The sequence below is a fragment of the Symphalangus syndactylus genome, chromosome 18, assembly GCF_028878055.3.
Source record: "Symphalangus syndactylus isolate Jambi chromosome 18, NHGRI_mSymSyn1-v2.1_pri, whole genome shotgun sequence".
Taxonomy (NCBI): Eukaryota; Metazoa; Chordata; class Mammalia; order Primates; family Hylobatidae; genus Symphalangus; species Symphalangus syndactylus.
The window spans coordinates 90,319,668-90,338,330 of record NC_072440.2 but is presented as its reverse complement, the minus strand read 5'-3'; positions in this window follow the sequence as shown (position 1 = coordinate 90,338,330).

Below are 18,663 nucleotides of genomic sequence, written 5' to 3'. Positions count from 1 at the left end.
GGAGAAAAATTCAATTCTATTTCTCTTTAAAAGTCTATTATTTTTAGTCCTATGGAAAACAATGAAATATACCATTAAGGCGGATAAATCTGGGTGTCCCTTGGTGATAATAGAGCCACAAGGGGGAAAAAAAAAACAGGGCAAGAAAATGGGATCATTTTTCTATCCAAATTTCAAAATGGCTGGCTAAAGGGTAACCAGTGATTATAATGCTCTGATTTTTCAGAAAAGCCTATTGAGGCAATCTTCAAAGTCGTAGGGAGTTAATCTGAGCTTTGGGCATATCACTAATATGAAGATAAGAAGGTATCCACTAAGCAGCGTTATCTATTTATCAGGCAAGGCAATGTCTCTGGAGGCTTTACTAATACATGCACACTCCCACAGAACATATAATTTGGAATATTAGCAATCTGGTCAAGGAGTGATTAAAGGCTGCAGTCTCCAGAGTATAGAGGTGTTGTCCAACTTGGCCCAGAGAGTGCTAAGGCAAATACGACATTGCCCTTGTAGGAGACCATCTTTCCTCTACCCTGATATATATATACACAAATACACACACATGCCCCATACACACAGACACACTCTATATACAGTACATATAATACTTACTGTGAAGAGGAAGAAGAGGCATGGGTTTTGCAGGTAGGTTCAAATGCTAGGTTTTGTGCATGGACACATTATTATTATACTTTCAGTTCTGGGGTACACGTGTAGAACATGCAGGTTTGTTACATAAGTATATACTTGCCATGGTTATTGGCTGCACCCATCAACCCATCACATACATTAGGTATTTCTCTTAATGCTATCCCTCCCCTATCCCCTCACCCCCAACAGGCCCCAGTGTGTGATGTTCCCCTCCCCGATGGACATATTTTTTAGTCCTCCCCTATCAAGCATCCCACCACCACCATTCCTGTAGAACACAGGAAGTTGTAAAGCCATCTGCGGCCTACCCTTGGTGCTATCTTTGCACAAGTATCTGTCAGCCACAGATTAGCTGAAGGTAAAGTTTAACCTTCCTTATAGTTAGAATGGAGGCTTAATTGGGTATGTGGGGCATAGCCTAGACTACGCACACATTAGAAAGGATGACGGCTTTCTGAGATGAAGTGAGATCCTAGTGAATGATAAAGTCCCTGAGAAGACCTTCACCCTTGCACCCAGGTTCTTTCCTTCTCTTTCCCCCAAATGCCTGAAATTCGATCATTAAAATAGCTTTCTTTGAGTGGTGCATTGTGCAACAAGAGGAACAGTAAGGCATATTCTTAACAAGCTACCAAGTTACTCTATGAAAAAATTTTCTCTTTACAGAGGCAACAAAGACCAGGATGAGTTCAGTCAGAGCTGTGACCTGCAGGGTTCCTTATCTGCCACAAACTAGAATTAATTTTGTAATAAAAATTATTATGAACACATTGTGTAGTAATTTTCAAAGTGTTCCTTGCTTTTCTTATCAGACTTAATCCTCACAACACTTTATAAGTATGGTTTTACTTATTTTGCAGGTAAAGCAAGTAAAACTCAAAGTATAGGGGATTTGCTTTAAATAACTCAGCTTGTTGATGACAAAGCCAAAAATGAGACTCTGATATTTTGATTCTTTATCTAATGTTATTCTCAGTAATCTCAGAAATGATGATTAAGAGACTTACATTCTAGTTCTGGATCTGATTCTAGATCACTCCCTGGCTTTGGACTAATCACTTACCCAGTCTATGATTCTTTCCATCTTGAACAAGAATAATCTGAAGTAGATGAGTACCTCATTTTATTTTCCTTTCAGATTTGCATTTAGGAACATATATCATACCAAGAAACTGAAATCAAACCTTTCGCACTCTGATTTATCTGAAGGCAGCGGGTATGTTGTAACAGGAATCAAAGACTAGAATTCAGGAGATGCTATTCCTAGGGGAGGATGTCAGGAACTTCCAGCTCATCAGGAATTAATTAGTGAATATTACATTTTAAATATGCCCTGGAAATTTGGAAATCATATGAGCAATTTATTTTGGGGAGGCAATACACAATGTAAACAATTTATATAATGAGTTACTAATTATAAGAATTTGAGCAAGACATTTAAAATCATATATTGCTGTAAGAGACCCACAGTGAGTGAGATTCAACAAAGAAAGTAATGAATAAGATCCATGGTACAGGCATGCATAAATTGCTTTGAGATTTCTATGTGAGGACTTGCCAGAAATTTTAGAAAAAGAGCTAATGTTTGAATTAGATATAAAATTATCAGAAGTATTTTCAAATTAGATGTAGATGTGGAACTAGGAACCTCTAGATAGAAGAAATAGCATATACCAATGCATGGAAAATATATATAGCTGTAGCTTAGAACAAAGATTTAAAAACCTCAAAAGGTGATTCTAGAAAAGCATGTTAGGATTTGGTAGTAAGATACTTTCTTGCTATGCAAGAGAGTTTGGTATTTATTCTATAGGCGACAGGGAGCTAGTAGGATTTAAAAAAACAGATGTTATACTTAAAAGCAAATAAACGTTCCATAGAGTTCATTCTTTTGTCAACATCTCTTGAGTTTCTCAAGTCTAGGTCATGTCATCTTCTGGAAACAGAGATAGATAGTTTAACACAATGAACACTGTCAGTCATCCCAACCATCCAGGCCTGAATAATCGAAGAATGCAAGGATTCACATATATGACTTTGAGCCCAACTGCTGAATTTCCCTCGACAGTTATTTTGTAATAAGAAAATGGTGCAAATATGACCAATGAGACAGGAAAATAATCAGTAACACAATTAAGGAGAGAATTTTTAGGAAATAAAAACGAAGGAAATGCCAAACATGAAAGTGTTGAAGAAATTTTAGGAATTAGGGATTCTCAAGGATTGGTTTTACTGATTTATTGTCAATTTTTAATACTCTAAATAATGGACAAAATCAGACCTACAACACAGAGTAGAAATCGTTTGGTGACTCAGTGCCTTTGGTATCAGAGATTTAAAGTTCTTGGAATTTTATTTTTAGGTGACTGAAGACCAGGCAGCCTCAGGAATGGCCAATTATAAATGGAAGACTGTAGAATTGAGTCACTCTCCAGGAAAAAGAGTTTGATCTCTCTAGAGTCAGGCAATTCTCTGTTGAGTCACCCCTTGCATCAGATGCTCTATAAACAGCTCTGGAAATTTCTTCATGTTCTGGCCATTGGCTCCTGCTAAAAGAGTCCTCCACTCCCTCTGGATCCATAGAGGAATGAGTAAATGAGTCATTTTAATTTTAAAATGAGTGCCAATATTTCAGCTTGAAGTCATAACCATGTGTAAAGTATGGGGGGCAGAATTGTATTATTCTATTGATTTCTTACATCCTTCCTGAGGCTTAGCAGTTCAAGAATTTTCAATTGTCTTGTAAGGTCATACTCCCGCAGGGTGCAAAAGACACCAGGGAATCCATGAATGGTGCACGGACCTAGAGCAGGCAAGGGCCATGAAGGTGGAAGATGCAGGAGGGTTGGGAATCACTCACACTTCAGTACTACCATATGCTCCTCTTTCTAGGTGAAGAATGAATCATAAAAAACAGTGTGACTGACCCAGGTTCTCTCTCTAACTAACTGCAGCTAGTGTCTTGCCAATTCTTCCCATGCTAATTTCTTGAAAGGTTTTCTACCCTCTTTCCGATTTCCCCTTCTTCCACTCACTGCTCAGTGTACCTTGCAAGGTTACAGGTGATCTTCAGATTGCTAAAGCCAATAAACTTTTAACTCCTTATCTTACTGGACCTTCTTGTGCCACTTGATATTATGCCTTCCTCTTTTTGATTTATGATAATCATAATAGAATAATAGCTAGTATTATTATTATTTACCAGGAAGTATGCTACTAAATATGCATTAACAGTCCTCTTTTTGTTCAGAAATGCAAATTTGTCAAATTTCTTGGTCAACAGGCTAGGGCATGTATATTCTATGGTGGGAGTTCAGTGAAGAGTCCATATGGGGCTTTGTATACCTGGGGACCCCCTCACTTTCCCAGAGAGCCTGTTAAAGAGTACTGAGATGGTTTGTCTGTGTCCCCACCCAGATGTCATCTTGAACTGTAGCTCCCATAACCCCAGTGTGTTGTGGGAGGAAACCAGTGAGAGGTAATTGAATCATGGGGGCAGGTCTTTCCTGTGCTGTTCTCATGACAGTGAATAAAAGTCTCATGAGATCTGACGGTTTTATAAAGGGCAGTTCCCCTGCACACATTCTCTTGCCTGTTGCCGTGTAAGACATGCCTTGACTCCTTCACCTTCTGCCATGATTGTGAGGCCTCCCCAGCCATGTGGAACTGTGAGTCTATGAAACCTCTTTTTCTTTATAAATTACTCAGTCTCAGGTATTTCTTCATAGCAAATGGATTTCAAATTAGACTAATACAAGTACCCACTGATCCCAAACCCTGCCTGCTGATACTGAGGCTCTGATCTTACTCCTTGCAGGATGGCATTGGGTAGATGGAAGAGACCCCCAATAAAGTCCTTGGAGAAATAGGGACTAACTTATCAGGTAATAAAGGACACAGGAATGCTGTGAAACACCCATGGCCTCAGATTTATGTGGTGTCTGCCTGTCTTCCTCCCCCATTCTGCTTCTCTGTTTGATGACCTTTGTTTGCTCTGAGTTCCTGTGACTACACAAATAATAGGGGAAGCTAAGACCATAATGGCAACAGATTCCATGAAACTTTACTTGCATTCCAGGGAGCAAGTGCCATACAGATAGTCCCAGGGTGAATCGATAAGGCATAAAGAAAACAGAAATGGATCATGTTTGTTGATGTTGAGTGGCCACCAACAGAAAAGAATGTATTAATTATACAGCATAACAAATGACTACGTTCTTTGGTCTGGTACAGACACACAGCCAGAGCCCCAAACCTAGGAGGCCATCCTGAAACCACATACAGTTCCCCACATGCTCTGGGGCCTCCTTGTGTCATTAAGGAGGTTTCTTTGTAGTTTTTATTAGCGTGGATAATAACTCACTCATGTGTTTCTTATATCCTTTATGCAATCTGTTTCATGTTTTCCCTGACTTGGTCTTTAAAGGTATTTAGTGGAAATACCTTCAAGTCCAACTGAAGTAGAATTTCATCAGATTTATTTCTACTTAAGGATATCAGTTATCCAGAATAGTAATATATTCCCTCTCTACATTCATGTATCAATATGACCATATTATTTATTTTTTTCTTCAATTTTTTATTTATAGCAGAAAAACAATGAGTTCAAGAAAACTAACTTTGCATAAAGTGCCATAAGTCTTTCTCCTGGCTCTTGAAATGTCTATTTTCCAAGATTGCGCTTTGGGAGTCTACATCCTGCTCAGTACAAGTGTGGTGCAGTAAGCTAAGGTCTCAAAATGGTCAACATGGATAACTAAGCACTTTCTTGTTTGATCATCTCTAGTGTGGGATCTACAAATTTCCCGTGGCTTATCTCATTGAATCTTCACACTGTGTGAGGTTAATATTATCACCCCTATTTTATAAATAAGAAAACTGAGTTCAGAGAAATTAAAATTTCTAAGACCATGCAGATAATAAGAGGTAGATTCAGTGTTTACACTCATGTATACTTTACTCTGAAGCTTTTGTCCTTTATTTGGTATGAGGCTCTCTCTGCCTTCCTATGTCTATCGCTGATATACGAGTTTAGGACCTCATGGTTCAGCTGGAGGGCAGGGGGAGGGATGCTTCATGAATTAGGCACAAACAAAAAGATCATTATTAGCTGGGCAGAACACCCCATGTGGTATTCTGCATGGTAAAATAATCAAGTGAGTAGTAGTACTGAGAAACAGGGGAGGGCTTTGGGAACTGGGCGGGCAAGGAGTTAGGGTTGAACAGAACCTATTGAACATAGCTGTTTCCTTTGTGATCAGTATGTGATTATTAAATGAGTTAATAAAAGAATGATTACAGAGAGATACCTGATCATGATCATTGGGTATTTACCAAATTCTCGAGCTTTGTAAAAAACATTGCAGGCTTACCCTCAAATCTGAATGAAAAATATGGCAATGGTGGTAAAGAAATAGCCCTAGGGTTATCATTTGCACTAGTTCTTAAACTTGGCTGCCTTTTGGAATTATCTAGGCTGTTTCAAACAGATTTTGAGATCAGGCCTTAATCTATTCCAATTATATAGAAATCTCTGCTGGTGAGACCCAAACACCAGTAATTTTTAAAGTACTCTAGGTGATTCCAATATGGAACCAACTTTGAGATTGTAATAGATCTCTCTTCCACCATAGCGCATGGTATGGAGTGTCCTGTAGTAAGGGCTATAACCTCACATTGGATAGAGACTTGTTTGGGGACCTGAAAACTAAAGAATTTGGACAAAGTTGACTTTTACCAAAGTATATGAAATCCTGGTTCTATGACATAGTAGTAAGAATTAAAGAAAAAATAGGGCCCAGCCGGGCACAATGGCTCATGCCTGTAATCCCAGCACTTTGGAAGGCCGAGTTGGGAGAATCATTTGAGGTCAGGAGTTTGAGACCAGCCTGGCCAACATTGTTGAACCCTGTCCCTACTAAAAATACAAAAATTAGCTGGGCATGGTGGCACACACCTGTAATCCCAGCTACTTGGGAGGCTGAGGCATGAGAATCACTTGATCCTGGAAGGTGAGAATCGCTTGACCCTGGAAGGTGGAGGTTGCAGTGAGCTGAGATCATGCCACTGCACTCCAATCTGAGCAACAGAGTGAGACTCTGCAACAACAATAACAACAAGAAAAAAGAAAAGGAAAAAAAACAGGGCTTATTTTCAAATACATTTGGAAAATACTGGGTTAACTACACAGGTGTCCTTTTTTTTTTCCTATTGCTATTTTGTTATTGTTTTCAACTTAGACCATTTCAGAGCCTTTAAAATTCGTGCATGCACTGTAACTATCAAAAAGAGAGTCTAGTATGTATAGCTTTCTAAATGCATTCACTATATGTATTTGAACTAGTGTTTCATTAATAACAACAAAAAGATTAATAAAACCAATCAGAGCTTATTGAGGTCTAGGTAGTCTATGAGTTACTTTAAATATATTACATTGTTTAGTTTGAGCTACAGAACAATAGTATGATTATATCTTACCATACCTATTTTATGGATGAAGAAATTGATGTTTTAGTGGTTCAGTAATTTGCTCAAGTTTACACAATAATTGACAAAGCTGGAATTCAAATTGGGTCTTATAATTATTGGTCCTATAACATTTCTTTGTATTAAGAGTGTCTATAAATATTTCCCATAAAGTCCTCTGCACAATAGATTTGGCCTAACAAGCAATTATTATACTCTAGCAATACTGACCATTTTCAACTAATTTTCATTCTTTTAGGCACTGTAATGTTGGAGTGAAATTTTCCCATGAAAAACTCTCTGGATTGTGCTTATTGCACTAAATATACTTTATGTGCATTGCAGAATAATTTCCCACAATCACCTTGAGCCCAGCTTTCACACCCCTAAGGAACCCACCACTCCTACCCAAGCCTCACATGGCTTACAGCCCTTCTCCTGCCTCCCAGAGCTCTTAAGTTCTTAGGCGATGTCTTCAAACAAACAAGCCTTGTGACACTGACTTTTTTTTAAATGATTGACTGTGCAGGGTACCATGGGAATATGCATGAAAGCTTAATTATATTTCCTGCCTCTCTGAGTGAATGTTGGATAGAAAGATGGCTCTGCTCCGCCTGTAGTGTAAAACATCACAGAGATCAGATTGGTTCCCCGGCATTTGCACATGGCTGATAATCAGCTCTCCACATAAACAGGCAGACAGATGAAGTCAGTTATCTGAAAAGGTGTCTATGTCCTGTTAGCATCTGTATCTGTCTGGACTTTACACTCTCATTGCAAACTCAACAGCAGGCTGAGCAAACCAGAGCCTCTCCAGATCAGGACAAGTCAGTGGTGTCACCTGGAAATAGTCAACACAACACTTCATTATTCTGGAGTCACAAGAGAATCAATTCCCACCATGAGCGTCTTTGTCAGATAACCCAAACTTATGCTTTTAAGTACCTGAGCATTAAGCACATTCATACTTTTCAGATCAAAAACCTCAATATGCACAAAATGCTTTCTTGATGCAGCACTTTTTCACTGAGCACTAACTGTGTTCCAGTGACAACTACTGAAGACAAAAATAAAGATGAAAAAATAGATGTTACGTGAACACTCAAGAGTATTTCCTTTGGATAAAGCACAGATTTTAATTCACAGACCTCAGTGTTACAACCATCCTGACTGTTCCAAAGAGCTTTGTCTTTTCTTTCTGATTCTTGGCTCTGGTGCTGATAGGTTAGGCTGTTGGAGAAGTGACCCCAAGATAAAAGAGTTGTTTTTGTAAATACACTTCCATGATCCTTCCTTAGGAGCCAAGCATATGCATAGCACACTATTCACTGGGAATCCTACATTAAATGAAACAAAATGCCTTTCGTTTTAGCAGGAGAGACACAGCTAATCAAATCCTAGATAAAGCTTATGCAGAGGGCAGTGGGAACATCAGAACTACATCTACATTCAAATAGTCATATGTTTATTCAATTTCCAGGTATTCTGCAGGGGCAGAACCGTACACTGCAAGTGGAATCAAATTAAGAGAGGTCCACAGAACCCTCTGATATGCTCCTACTTCAATTAGTGAAGCTTCTTCTATCTCAGAAGGAACTGACATCATTTCTATTCAGTTGTATGTTCACCAGCCTCCTTAATACAGCGCCAGGGATTAAATGTTTCCCGATAGACAATGCAGGTGTCACTTCTGAGAAATGTGCACACTCTGTTAACACTAAAGGTGGCAGCCAATTCTGGAACTATAATTGGAGCTTTTCTTCTCCATTCCAGTTGCATGATTTCTCTTTCTCTTCAGTGACTTTCCTAACTTTATAAGTGAATACAAAGGCTCAGCTTCATGCTGTAGCAATGACATTTGGTTAATCCATTTAGCCATCTGTAAAGCGGGGGTAATACACTCTATCAGCTCATCAGTTATGTGTGTCTGTGTGAGTGCACCAGCATAATGCACATATTACATCCAGTGAAGCCCACCTGAAAGCATATTTGTGTTTATTTAAAGATTTAAATAATACAGGGCAAAAGTGTGGCTTTTGAGTCTAGTCTAACTCTCAAAGCTAGATAGTCTCATTGCCCATTTTGCACATAACTGTGGTCATTGGTCTTTAATTTTTATTCTAGCTTTATGATGACATATGCTTAATCCCAGCACTTTGGGAGGCCGAAGCAGGTGGATCACCTGAGGTCAGGAGTTTGAGACCAGCCTGACCAACATGGAGAAATCCCGTCTCTACTAAAAATACAAAATTAGCTGGGAGTGGTGGTGCATTCCTGTAATCCCAGTTACTCGGGAGGCTGAGGCAGGAGAATCACTTGAACCCAGGATGCGGAGGTTGCCGTGAGCTGAGATCACGCCATTGCACTCCAGCCCAGGCAACAAGAGTGAAACTCCATCTCGAAAGAAAGAAAAGTGTTATACTATATGCAATTCTAGAATTTGCTTTAGCCAAATTCAAATTCTGTGTAGTGTTAACTCATTTGTTTTTCAGTAAGTTCTTTATTAACAGCCAAATCCCTTGATTATGACACTTCTGTGAACTTTCTTGTTAATCTTACTTACAAGTCACATAATGCCTGAATACATTTCTCTGAAATGTTGTTGAGATAAAAGAGCTGACAGTGACAGTAATTAGCTTCTAAATAAATATTAAAATGAGAGGGCATTGTAAATACCCCCAGTGCAATGGATACATGACTGAGTTTTTAGGACGTTAGGCAGCCAGTCTGTCACCATCCGAGCTGAGGGTAGCTCTGCCACTGATGTTGGAAGATGTTCCTTTATACTATTTAGCCGATTTAGCCTCTTCTTTTAGTTCTCGGTTTTAGCTAAAACACATATTTTATAGCTTGCCTCTCACACATTTGGCCACTTCACCATATGTTCTCCTGTCCAATTCTCCACAGCTTACATGCATATCTAAATTCTCCTTAGGTAGGGACCAAATTGAATGCTTTCCTCTTCCCACCTCCCACCCCATCGTGGTGGATCCTTGCACACAGCCGGCTCAAAACCCAATTGGTGCTCCACATGTCTGTGTTGAATTGAGGTTCATTTGCTCACAAGATATTCATCTCAAATCTGTCAAACGAAAACTGTGAAAGTGCCGTGTGATTGGCTGAGGCTGTCTGTGCCATAGGAAAGCAGAAATCACACCAGCACAAGTGCCAAGTCTGGCAACCGACTGACAGGGTTGAAATACTAGCTCCGACACAGATTAGAAGTAACTTTGGACAGGTTACTTAAAATCCCTAAGTCTTAATTTCCTCACACATGACATGTGGAGCTCACAGGACTTTTGTGAAAGAGACATTGCAATTATTAAACCGCATAACACAAGTAAAGTGCTTCACCTAGGGCTTAGCAAGTGGTCAACCGTTGGCAGCTATTACAAGCTTTACTAGGAGTTCAGATGAAAGATCTCTGAGTTATGGTGCTTTGGGGAAGCTTCCTGCAAATGGCAAATAGAGAGCAGCGTCAGGAACCAAGATTTACCTGAATATTTTGACTTTTTAAAAATGGCAACAGCAGTAAAAGTGATGTGGCTGGAGCTGGATTCTCAAGGGAATCTTGTCTTTAGCTCTGGGGGTAATGAACTGCTGTTTACAGGTGCAGCAGTGGGTGACCAGCTCTGCACCCTGCCTGTTGTTACGTGTCAGTGGGGGGCTCAAGAATCCTACAACCCTGTTGGAAGAGGAAGTCAACTGAAAAACTTTCTGAACTGGGCAAGTAAAAGAAACATGAGCATAAATGAGGTCAAAATGCAGAGTAAAGGCAACTGAAATATAAAAAGATGAGATCCAGGAGTAATAAGGCAGTTGGAGTGAAAACTTCCTGGATGCATTGTGGAAATGAGTGCATGCAATGACAGTTTGATGCTGCCTTGTTCGTAGGTATGGGTGGTGGGGGATAGATCAAGAGTATTTAAAGGGGTAGAACTTAGTCTGCACCTTTGAACCTCTCTGACCTCACAGGTCAGGCAATTTAAGAGTAATCTGCTTGTGAAACTTAAATCAGCTTAAATGGTGTGTCTGTGTGTGTGTGGGTGTGTGTGGTTTATTTGAACATTGTGATGCTGAATATCAGACTAATAGAATTGGCAAGAGGTCACAGGGCCTCCTCTGTCTTGTTGAATAATTGCTTAATTAAGCCAAAGTAGGATATGCTGGAACAAATAAACACATAGATATTTCACTGGGCATTCACTGGGCAATGTAGCATGTGGGGGAAGGGGAACACTGTGGTGGAGAGACCTCTGTGCTGGCTGAGAGGTTGTCCCAGCTTTAGTTCTGGCACTGTCATTTATCACTGTGCAGTACAGAGCAGGGGCTCTCAAAGGGTGGTTCTGAACCAGCAGCATTAGCACATCACCAGAAATTGTGTTAGAAATACTAATTTTCAAAAAAAAAAAAAAAAAAAAACCCTAAACCTACCAATTAAGCATGCTGGGGTGGGGTCCGGAAAAATGTTTGAACAAATGAATTCTCCATGTGATTCTGATGCTCACTGAAGTTTGAAAACCACACTAAAGTCTTGCGAATTGAGGAGTCTGCACTCATGTTCTTTGTATTTGTACTGCATATACAGGTCACTGTGTGTTCTATCAATGTGAAATCAAAGAGCTCCTTAGAGTCAGAATTTTGCAGCCACAAATAGACATATCTTTTGTTATCTATTCCCTGGACTTTGATGTACCTCCACTATATCTAGAGCTTAAAAAAAAAAAAAAAAGTGACTTGTTACCAGGGCTCTGAATGGGTTCTGTGGGAAACATTCTCAGGTTTTGTAGAGCACCTTGTTCCTTTCCTTAGAGAGAACAATGATCCAATTTTGGGAGTTGCTGTGATTAGCTACAGGCAGCGGCTGCTAGTTATAAGACTGAATGGCTTTCTTAATTTCTCCTACTTTTCAGAGAGCTATCAAGGAGCTATTTTCAAAGCACATCATAAAAATTCAGCCAATGGTTGTTACTTCTCCATCTAAGTCACACATTTATATTCTAGTCATTGGGTCTTGGATTAATCCAGATTGTAGGCTAAGGACTGTAAATGTCCTCTGCAGTGAAATGTGTCTGTTGGGTCATGGAGGACCCAACTTTTTCCAGAAGGAAGGCAGACTGCACATTTAATACTATAGCTTTCTTCTGTCTCTGCCTGGGATTTATTTCTCCATCCATTTTCCAATCTTGTTTCTCTAAATTCAAATAGTTTCTCAGTTCGAACCTGCAATTGTTATGTGCAATCATTTATAATTTTTCATTTTTCTGTCTCTTATGCCATAGACACCCCACCCCTATTTTCCTTTCTACCATTTCATTTAATCTTCTTTATAATGTATTTTGGAAGTATGCTGTTTGTGATAACTTTATATGGGATGTCATTTCTGTGATGATAGTAGGCCAATAATTCAGAAAATATTATTTCTGCACCTCTTTGCCTACCCCCAGGAATTACTTCTAAATAATGTTGATTAATTTGCAATCAGCACTTTTTAAAGCAGCATTCCATCTATAGCATAAAAATGCAATTTTAGATCTTATTGCACTGACACCCATTCTCAAAGAATACAATGTACTTAAAGCTAAATGATGGAGGTGCCTTTTCAATGATGTAGAAGTTTTATTTTCAGGTCCTCTATAATTTTTTTTTATGGTCTGCTCACTTCATCCTTCAATAGCTCCAAATAACTTTGTGCAATATATATGGTAAACTAGTCCACTGAATTCTATACAAATAATTAAAACTTATCCATTCTTCAAGCTCCTATGTAGCACAGACTGAAAGATTAGGAGTTGCAGGATCAAGAGTCCTGGACAAGAAATAAGGGGTTAAGAGTCTTTCCTGTCTCCTTCTCTTTCTTTTCCCTTACCTTTTTTTTTTTTTTTTCTTTAAGACATAGTCTTGCTCTGTCTCCAGGCTGTAGTGCAGAGGTGTGATCTCGGCTCACTGCAACCTCTGCCTCCTGGATTCAAGCGATTCTCCTGCCTCAGTCTCCTGAGTAGCTGGGACTACAGGCGCGCACCACCATGCCCAGCTAAATTTTTGTATTTTTAGTAGAGATGGGGTATCACCATGTTGGCTAGGATGGTCTCGATCTCTTGACCTCGTGATCCACCCACCTCGGCCTCCCAAAGTGCTGGGATTACAGGTGTGAGCCACCGTGCCCAGCCTCCTCCTTTTCTTTATCCCTTTCTATATAACTCTTTCTTTCCTCTCTTTCTACTTTCATAGAAACCAGTGTTATTTATTTATTTTTATTGTATATATTTGAGTTATGCAACATGATGTTTTGGTATACATATGCATAGTGAAATGATTACCACATTCAAGAAAATTAACATATCCATTTGTTCACGTAATTGCTTTTTTCTCTTTTCTTTCTTTTTTGTGTGGTAAAAACACTTGAAACCTACTCTCTTAACAAATTTCCAGCACACAGTACAATATTGTTAACTATAGTCCTCACACTGTGTATTAATTAGATCTCTGGATTTATCCATCCTACATATGAGAGGACTTCAAAACCTTCCTGAATAAAGGGAATTAAAAGATAAAAATAAAAACACAAACTTTATTTCTCATCATAAGCTCCATCAAGTTCAATTCACTTTTGTAAGCAATGATACCAGCCATTTGGCCCATCAATAAGGAACTGAGGGTCCTGGCAATTTAACTCTGTAATTGCAGTCTTTCTTTTTTACATTATTAACTGAAGAAAAATGAGTGCCTTATGAAGAACTTCCACATTCTTACTCATTTAAGTTTAAATATTACTTTCCATGAGAAGCATTCTTGAATTACCATCCCCCTCCCCTTCCTCTGGATAACCATTGCTATGTGCCTTTATAGTATGCTGTGTTTCCCATTAGATTTCTCAGTACTGGTTATAATTACTTATTTATTTAAACATCCTTCTCAGGGACTGTATGCTCCATGCAGTAGAGGTAACGTCTATCTTGTTCACCATTGCTTCTGCAGAGCCTAATACACTCCCAAATAAACATTTATTGCATAAATGGGTTGTTGTAATTATTCAAATGATGTTTTCCTTCAAGAAGTTTAAGGTAATCAAACCTTGATAAATCACTATGACATTAAGAAATATATAATAGGTGACTAGTAATAATAAAGGTAATTATAATAGGGCGATAACATTTGTATAGTGCTTATTCTATTCTAGGTGCTGTATTAACCCCTTATTATGTGAGCTCACTTCAATTGTACAACAGCTCCTTAATGCTCCTAACGTGATCATAGTATTATTTTCATCCTCATGTAACATGAAGAGGGGCTGTGTGACTTGCCCATAGCCACTCACCTGGTACACGAGGTTTCACATTCAAACTCCAAGTTGTTTGCATTTGAAGTTCATGTTCTTAACCTCTAGATTATACTGACTCCTTCAGTAAATGATCACTATACATTTATTGCAGGAAGGAGGTGATAAAGGAAGAAAGAAAGAAAGAAAGGATGGAAGGAAGGAAAGAGGAAGCGGACAATGAGGTAAATAAAAATGGGTGGGTCAAATTTGGGCATATGGAGTAAGAGACCATTTATTGCTGTGAAGAAATTGGCATGCACAAGGGGGAAGAGGTAAGGGATCCTTAGTAATGGGGAATGAACAATGATTTCATTGCAGCCCAGAGCCCTCACCTGAGTTCCAAACAGTTAAGTCAAATGGCCATTCTCCACTTGGACGATTTCTCAACATGTACAAAACCAAGTCCTGATTTTTCCATGCCCCCAAATCTGTTCTATCTGAAGCCTCTCTATCTCAGTTACTGGTAAGTTCATTCTTCCAGTTACTCAGAAAATTAACTTGGGAATCCTCTTTAACACTTCTCCTTCTCTGATAATCCATATCCTATTTAACAGGAAAACACTCTCGGCTTTTCCGTCAATATATACCTTTAGTCCTGCCACATCTGACTCCCCATTGATACCTCCCTGATCTGAATAGAGGGTCGAGTTTTCAAGGTCCCCTTTCAATATATAGCTAGAAGCAATGCATATAAAACCTCAATCAGAACATTTCACTCACCTGTTCAAAATTTTGCAGTGATGCAAATCAGCATTCTTATGTAACTTAGAAGATGCTACGTGATTTAGGTTCTATTATTTGAGTGACCTCATGTGCCACCATCCTGGCCCTCTCTTATCCTGCTGCAGTCACACTGGCCTCCTTACCATTCTTCAAGCACATTAGGCACTTTAGGGCCTTTACCTCTCTTTCTCCCTTAGCTTGATCGAACACGGGTGTCATGCCTAGGCTCAGCTCTTACTTCAAGGAGGCCCAGCTCACCTACCCAAGTTAATGCTTCCTTTCCCAAAACTCCTTATCACTGTCACCCAGTTGTGCTGCTGCCTTTTTTCTTACAACTTCTCACCTTGTAAAATGCAATATTATTCCTTTTTCATTATGTCTGTTAGGTATTTTCTGTTCCCTATGGCAGAAGTGAAAAGCCCATAGGACAAATGTCCTAGACCAGGAAATAGGGCCAACTCCATCGACATATGCTGGGGTACTGGCATAGGGCCCTGAGCTTATAAGGGCCCTATATACATTTGAAGCTTAACACTCTGTGGTTTCTGTCTTGGAATCCTTAGTACATTTATGTGTTTTGTCAGTGAAGTCTGTCAGGACAGTGTAACATGAGCTGGGAGGGGCCTCTATGCCTTATTTCATGCTCTGTCCTGACTCTTGCTACCTCCCTGGGATCATTTTTGGCTGCATACTTCAAAATTCCTGGCTTCCTGGGTCCTGCCTGACCTTGCATTTTTTTTTTTTTTTTTTTTTTAGAGACAGGGTCTGTCTTTGTCACTCACACTTCACGCTGGATTGCAGTGGTGCGATCATAGCTCACTGCAACATCAAACTCCTAGATTCAAGTGACCCGATCCTTCCACCTCAGCCTCTGGAGTAGCTGGAACTACAAGTAAGCATCATCATGCCTAGATAACTTTTTTAAATTTTCTGTAAAGATAAGGTCTTGTTACACTGCCCAGGCTGGTCTCAAACTCCTGGTCTCTGGGAATATTCCTCTTTCCGTCTCCCAGTGTGCTGGGAATGCTTCATCTTTCTTTACCCTTGCAGTTGTGGTGACACTGAGTTCTATATTTCACCATTGCCCTCCATCCCTACAGGGACCTGGGTAGCAGGAGAATGTGGATGCAAGTTCAGAGAAGTCTCAAGGTGGTAATGTAGCAGTGGCTCTTGCCTTGGGTTGGCAATTGACATATGTTCTTTAGGTGGCTAAGTGGGGATTTCTTACCCATCCCCAGTGTAGGTACTGAGCAGTAATGTTCCTGCACAGACATTTAAAGTCCATGGTCTGGTTGTCTGTGGGAAATTAGTTCAGTGGGTTCCTGAAAGAGGAAGATTCTGGCCAAAGTCCTGCAATTTTGTTTTTCATTGAGCCCCACAAATTACATAGCAGGTCCTACTCTGACAGTAACTGATGGATTTTAATTGCCTAGATATGAACCTTTCATCCAGTAGGTATTCAATAAATATTTTTGAATGAATGTAAACCAGAGTCACACCACACTGCTTCCTCACTTCAGATCTCTCAAACCATGGACAAGGGACAGTTTTGATGTAGACATGCAATTGTAGTTTTAAACTGGATTGTATTGACTTTTAATGACTCTTAAGTGACAAGATAGTTATGGAATCTCCTGAAAGTATTATTAGAATATGTATTTCCCATTAGGAAGGAGAGACTTCCATAGCAAAGTTGGGAACAGCTATTAGAGAAAAATAAGATGGTTTCATGCCTGTACCTCCACTATTGAGCTGATGAGCTCACTAAAGAAGTTTATCATCATGGTAGATGTGCTATGCCTGGGGAGAAGCAAAACTAGAGCCAAATAACTTGCAATCAGAAGCTGAGAAAAAGCTGAGGGAATGAGACTACAGCTAAACTGAAAAACAAGTGAGAAAGACAATGCAAGAAGTCAAGAGAAGAAAGCTATGGAGAGAGATGCCAGAGGGAAGGACATGGCCGCTTGAATGCCCCTGAGTGTAGGCCAGGGCCTGTCTGACAGTCTATACACACGCTGATGCTTCAAAACCAAAGACTGTAAAGCACCTATTTTGGAGTCAGGATAGGGCACTAATTTTTATCTAAAATTGGAAGAAGTAGTGATGTTCTACTTTACTTCAATAGGCTTTTTTCAATGCTCAGGGACTAAGTATATTGGGATATAATAATTATGGTGGAGAGCCAAATTATCCTGGCATCCTGGGTAAAAACATGTTTTATATTTCGGACCTATAATATGGTACCAAATCTGTCCTCAAAGATGACTGACTTCCGTCCATGGTGGGGGGGGAGAGGGGATGCCAGTAAGAAAAAAGCAGTCAAGCAGCAGCCCCTGGGTTGGTGGGCATAGATCCCTGCATCCCAGGCTGCACATCCTATCAATCTAGTTTGTTGTGTTTTGTTTAATATAACATCTAGTATTAAGTTGTGCCTTAATTTTGGGCTCTCTCCAAAGAACCTCTTTAAGGATCTTGATATCATCTTTATTGGTTGTCCCATCTTAAAAGGAATTAAGAATTATTATGAGCACTTCTGGTTGATGGGCCCAGTCCCTAGAATGCCTACTGAGGGCCCCATTATTGCTGTCATATTTCCATTAGCAGTTCTCAGATTGGCTGTTACTCTGAGAATCAGATGTCACTCAGAATTTTGCAGCACCCTATTCTCCTAGTCATGAGAGAGTCCTCTAGACTAGCCCATGTCTCCTGGCTACTGAAGTGAAATAAATTTATGATCAGACTATGGAAGAAGCAACAGAAGACAGAACTAAAATCAAAATAATTTTGATATCATCATTTCAGCTGAAGACATCATAGAAACATCATATACAATAAAGATAAAAATATGGCAGCTGATATATAGAAAAGACTGGAATATTTAGCCATAGCATAAAGATACCAAAAACTTAGTAGGACCAAGGAACTGAACCTATTTTCATTCTACGAATACTACTGGGTTGATATAAGTCAGAAACACTGTGAACCCATCCTATCCCCGGTGCCAAATATCAATGAGCCCTGAGTGCCATAAAGTTTAAGCCTAAAACAATTATATCCTAAAAATTAAAATGATTTATGTTCATTCTTTGAATCCTCCTATTAAAGGCCCCATTTATACCCAAACTATCATTATTTAGAAATAGCAACAGCTTCGAAACTACATTATAGTTTGTATTTATAGTTTATATTCACATTATTAAAAAATTACCATTTGTTTCTCCTCTCATGGCAAAATTTTTACTTAACTATTTACACAATAAAGAATGTCATTTAAAGTAGTCAACGAAGGAATTAAACCGCAATGAGAAAGATCAATATAATGAAACAATAAAAATGAAAATATGTGCCAAAACTATTATTAAAACGAACATAGTTACAATCCTAATATTAAAACCATTTAATTTATAATCAACTCAGAAAAATTTTGAGTGACAAACATCTTAGAAGAAAATTAAATGACATTTCAAGCATACCAAGTCAATCTCAATGCAAATTTCAAAAGG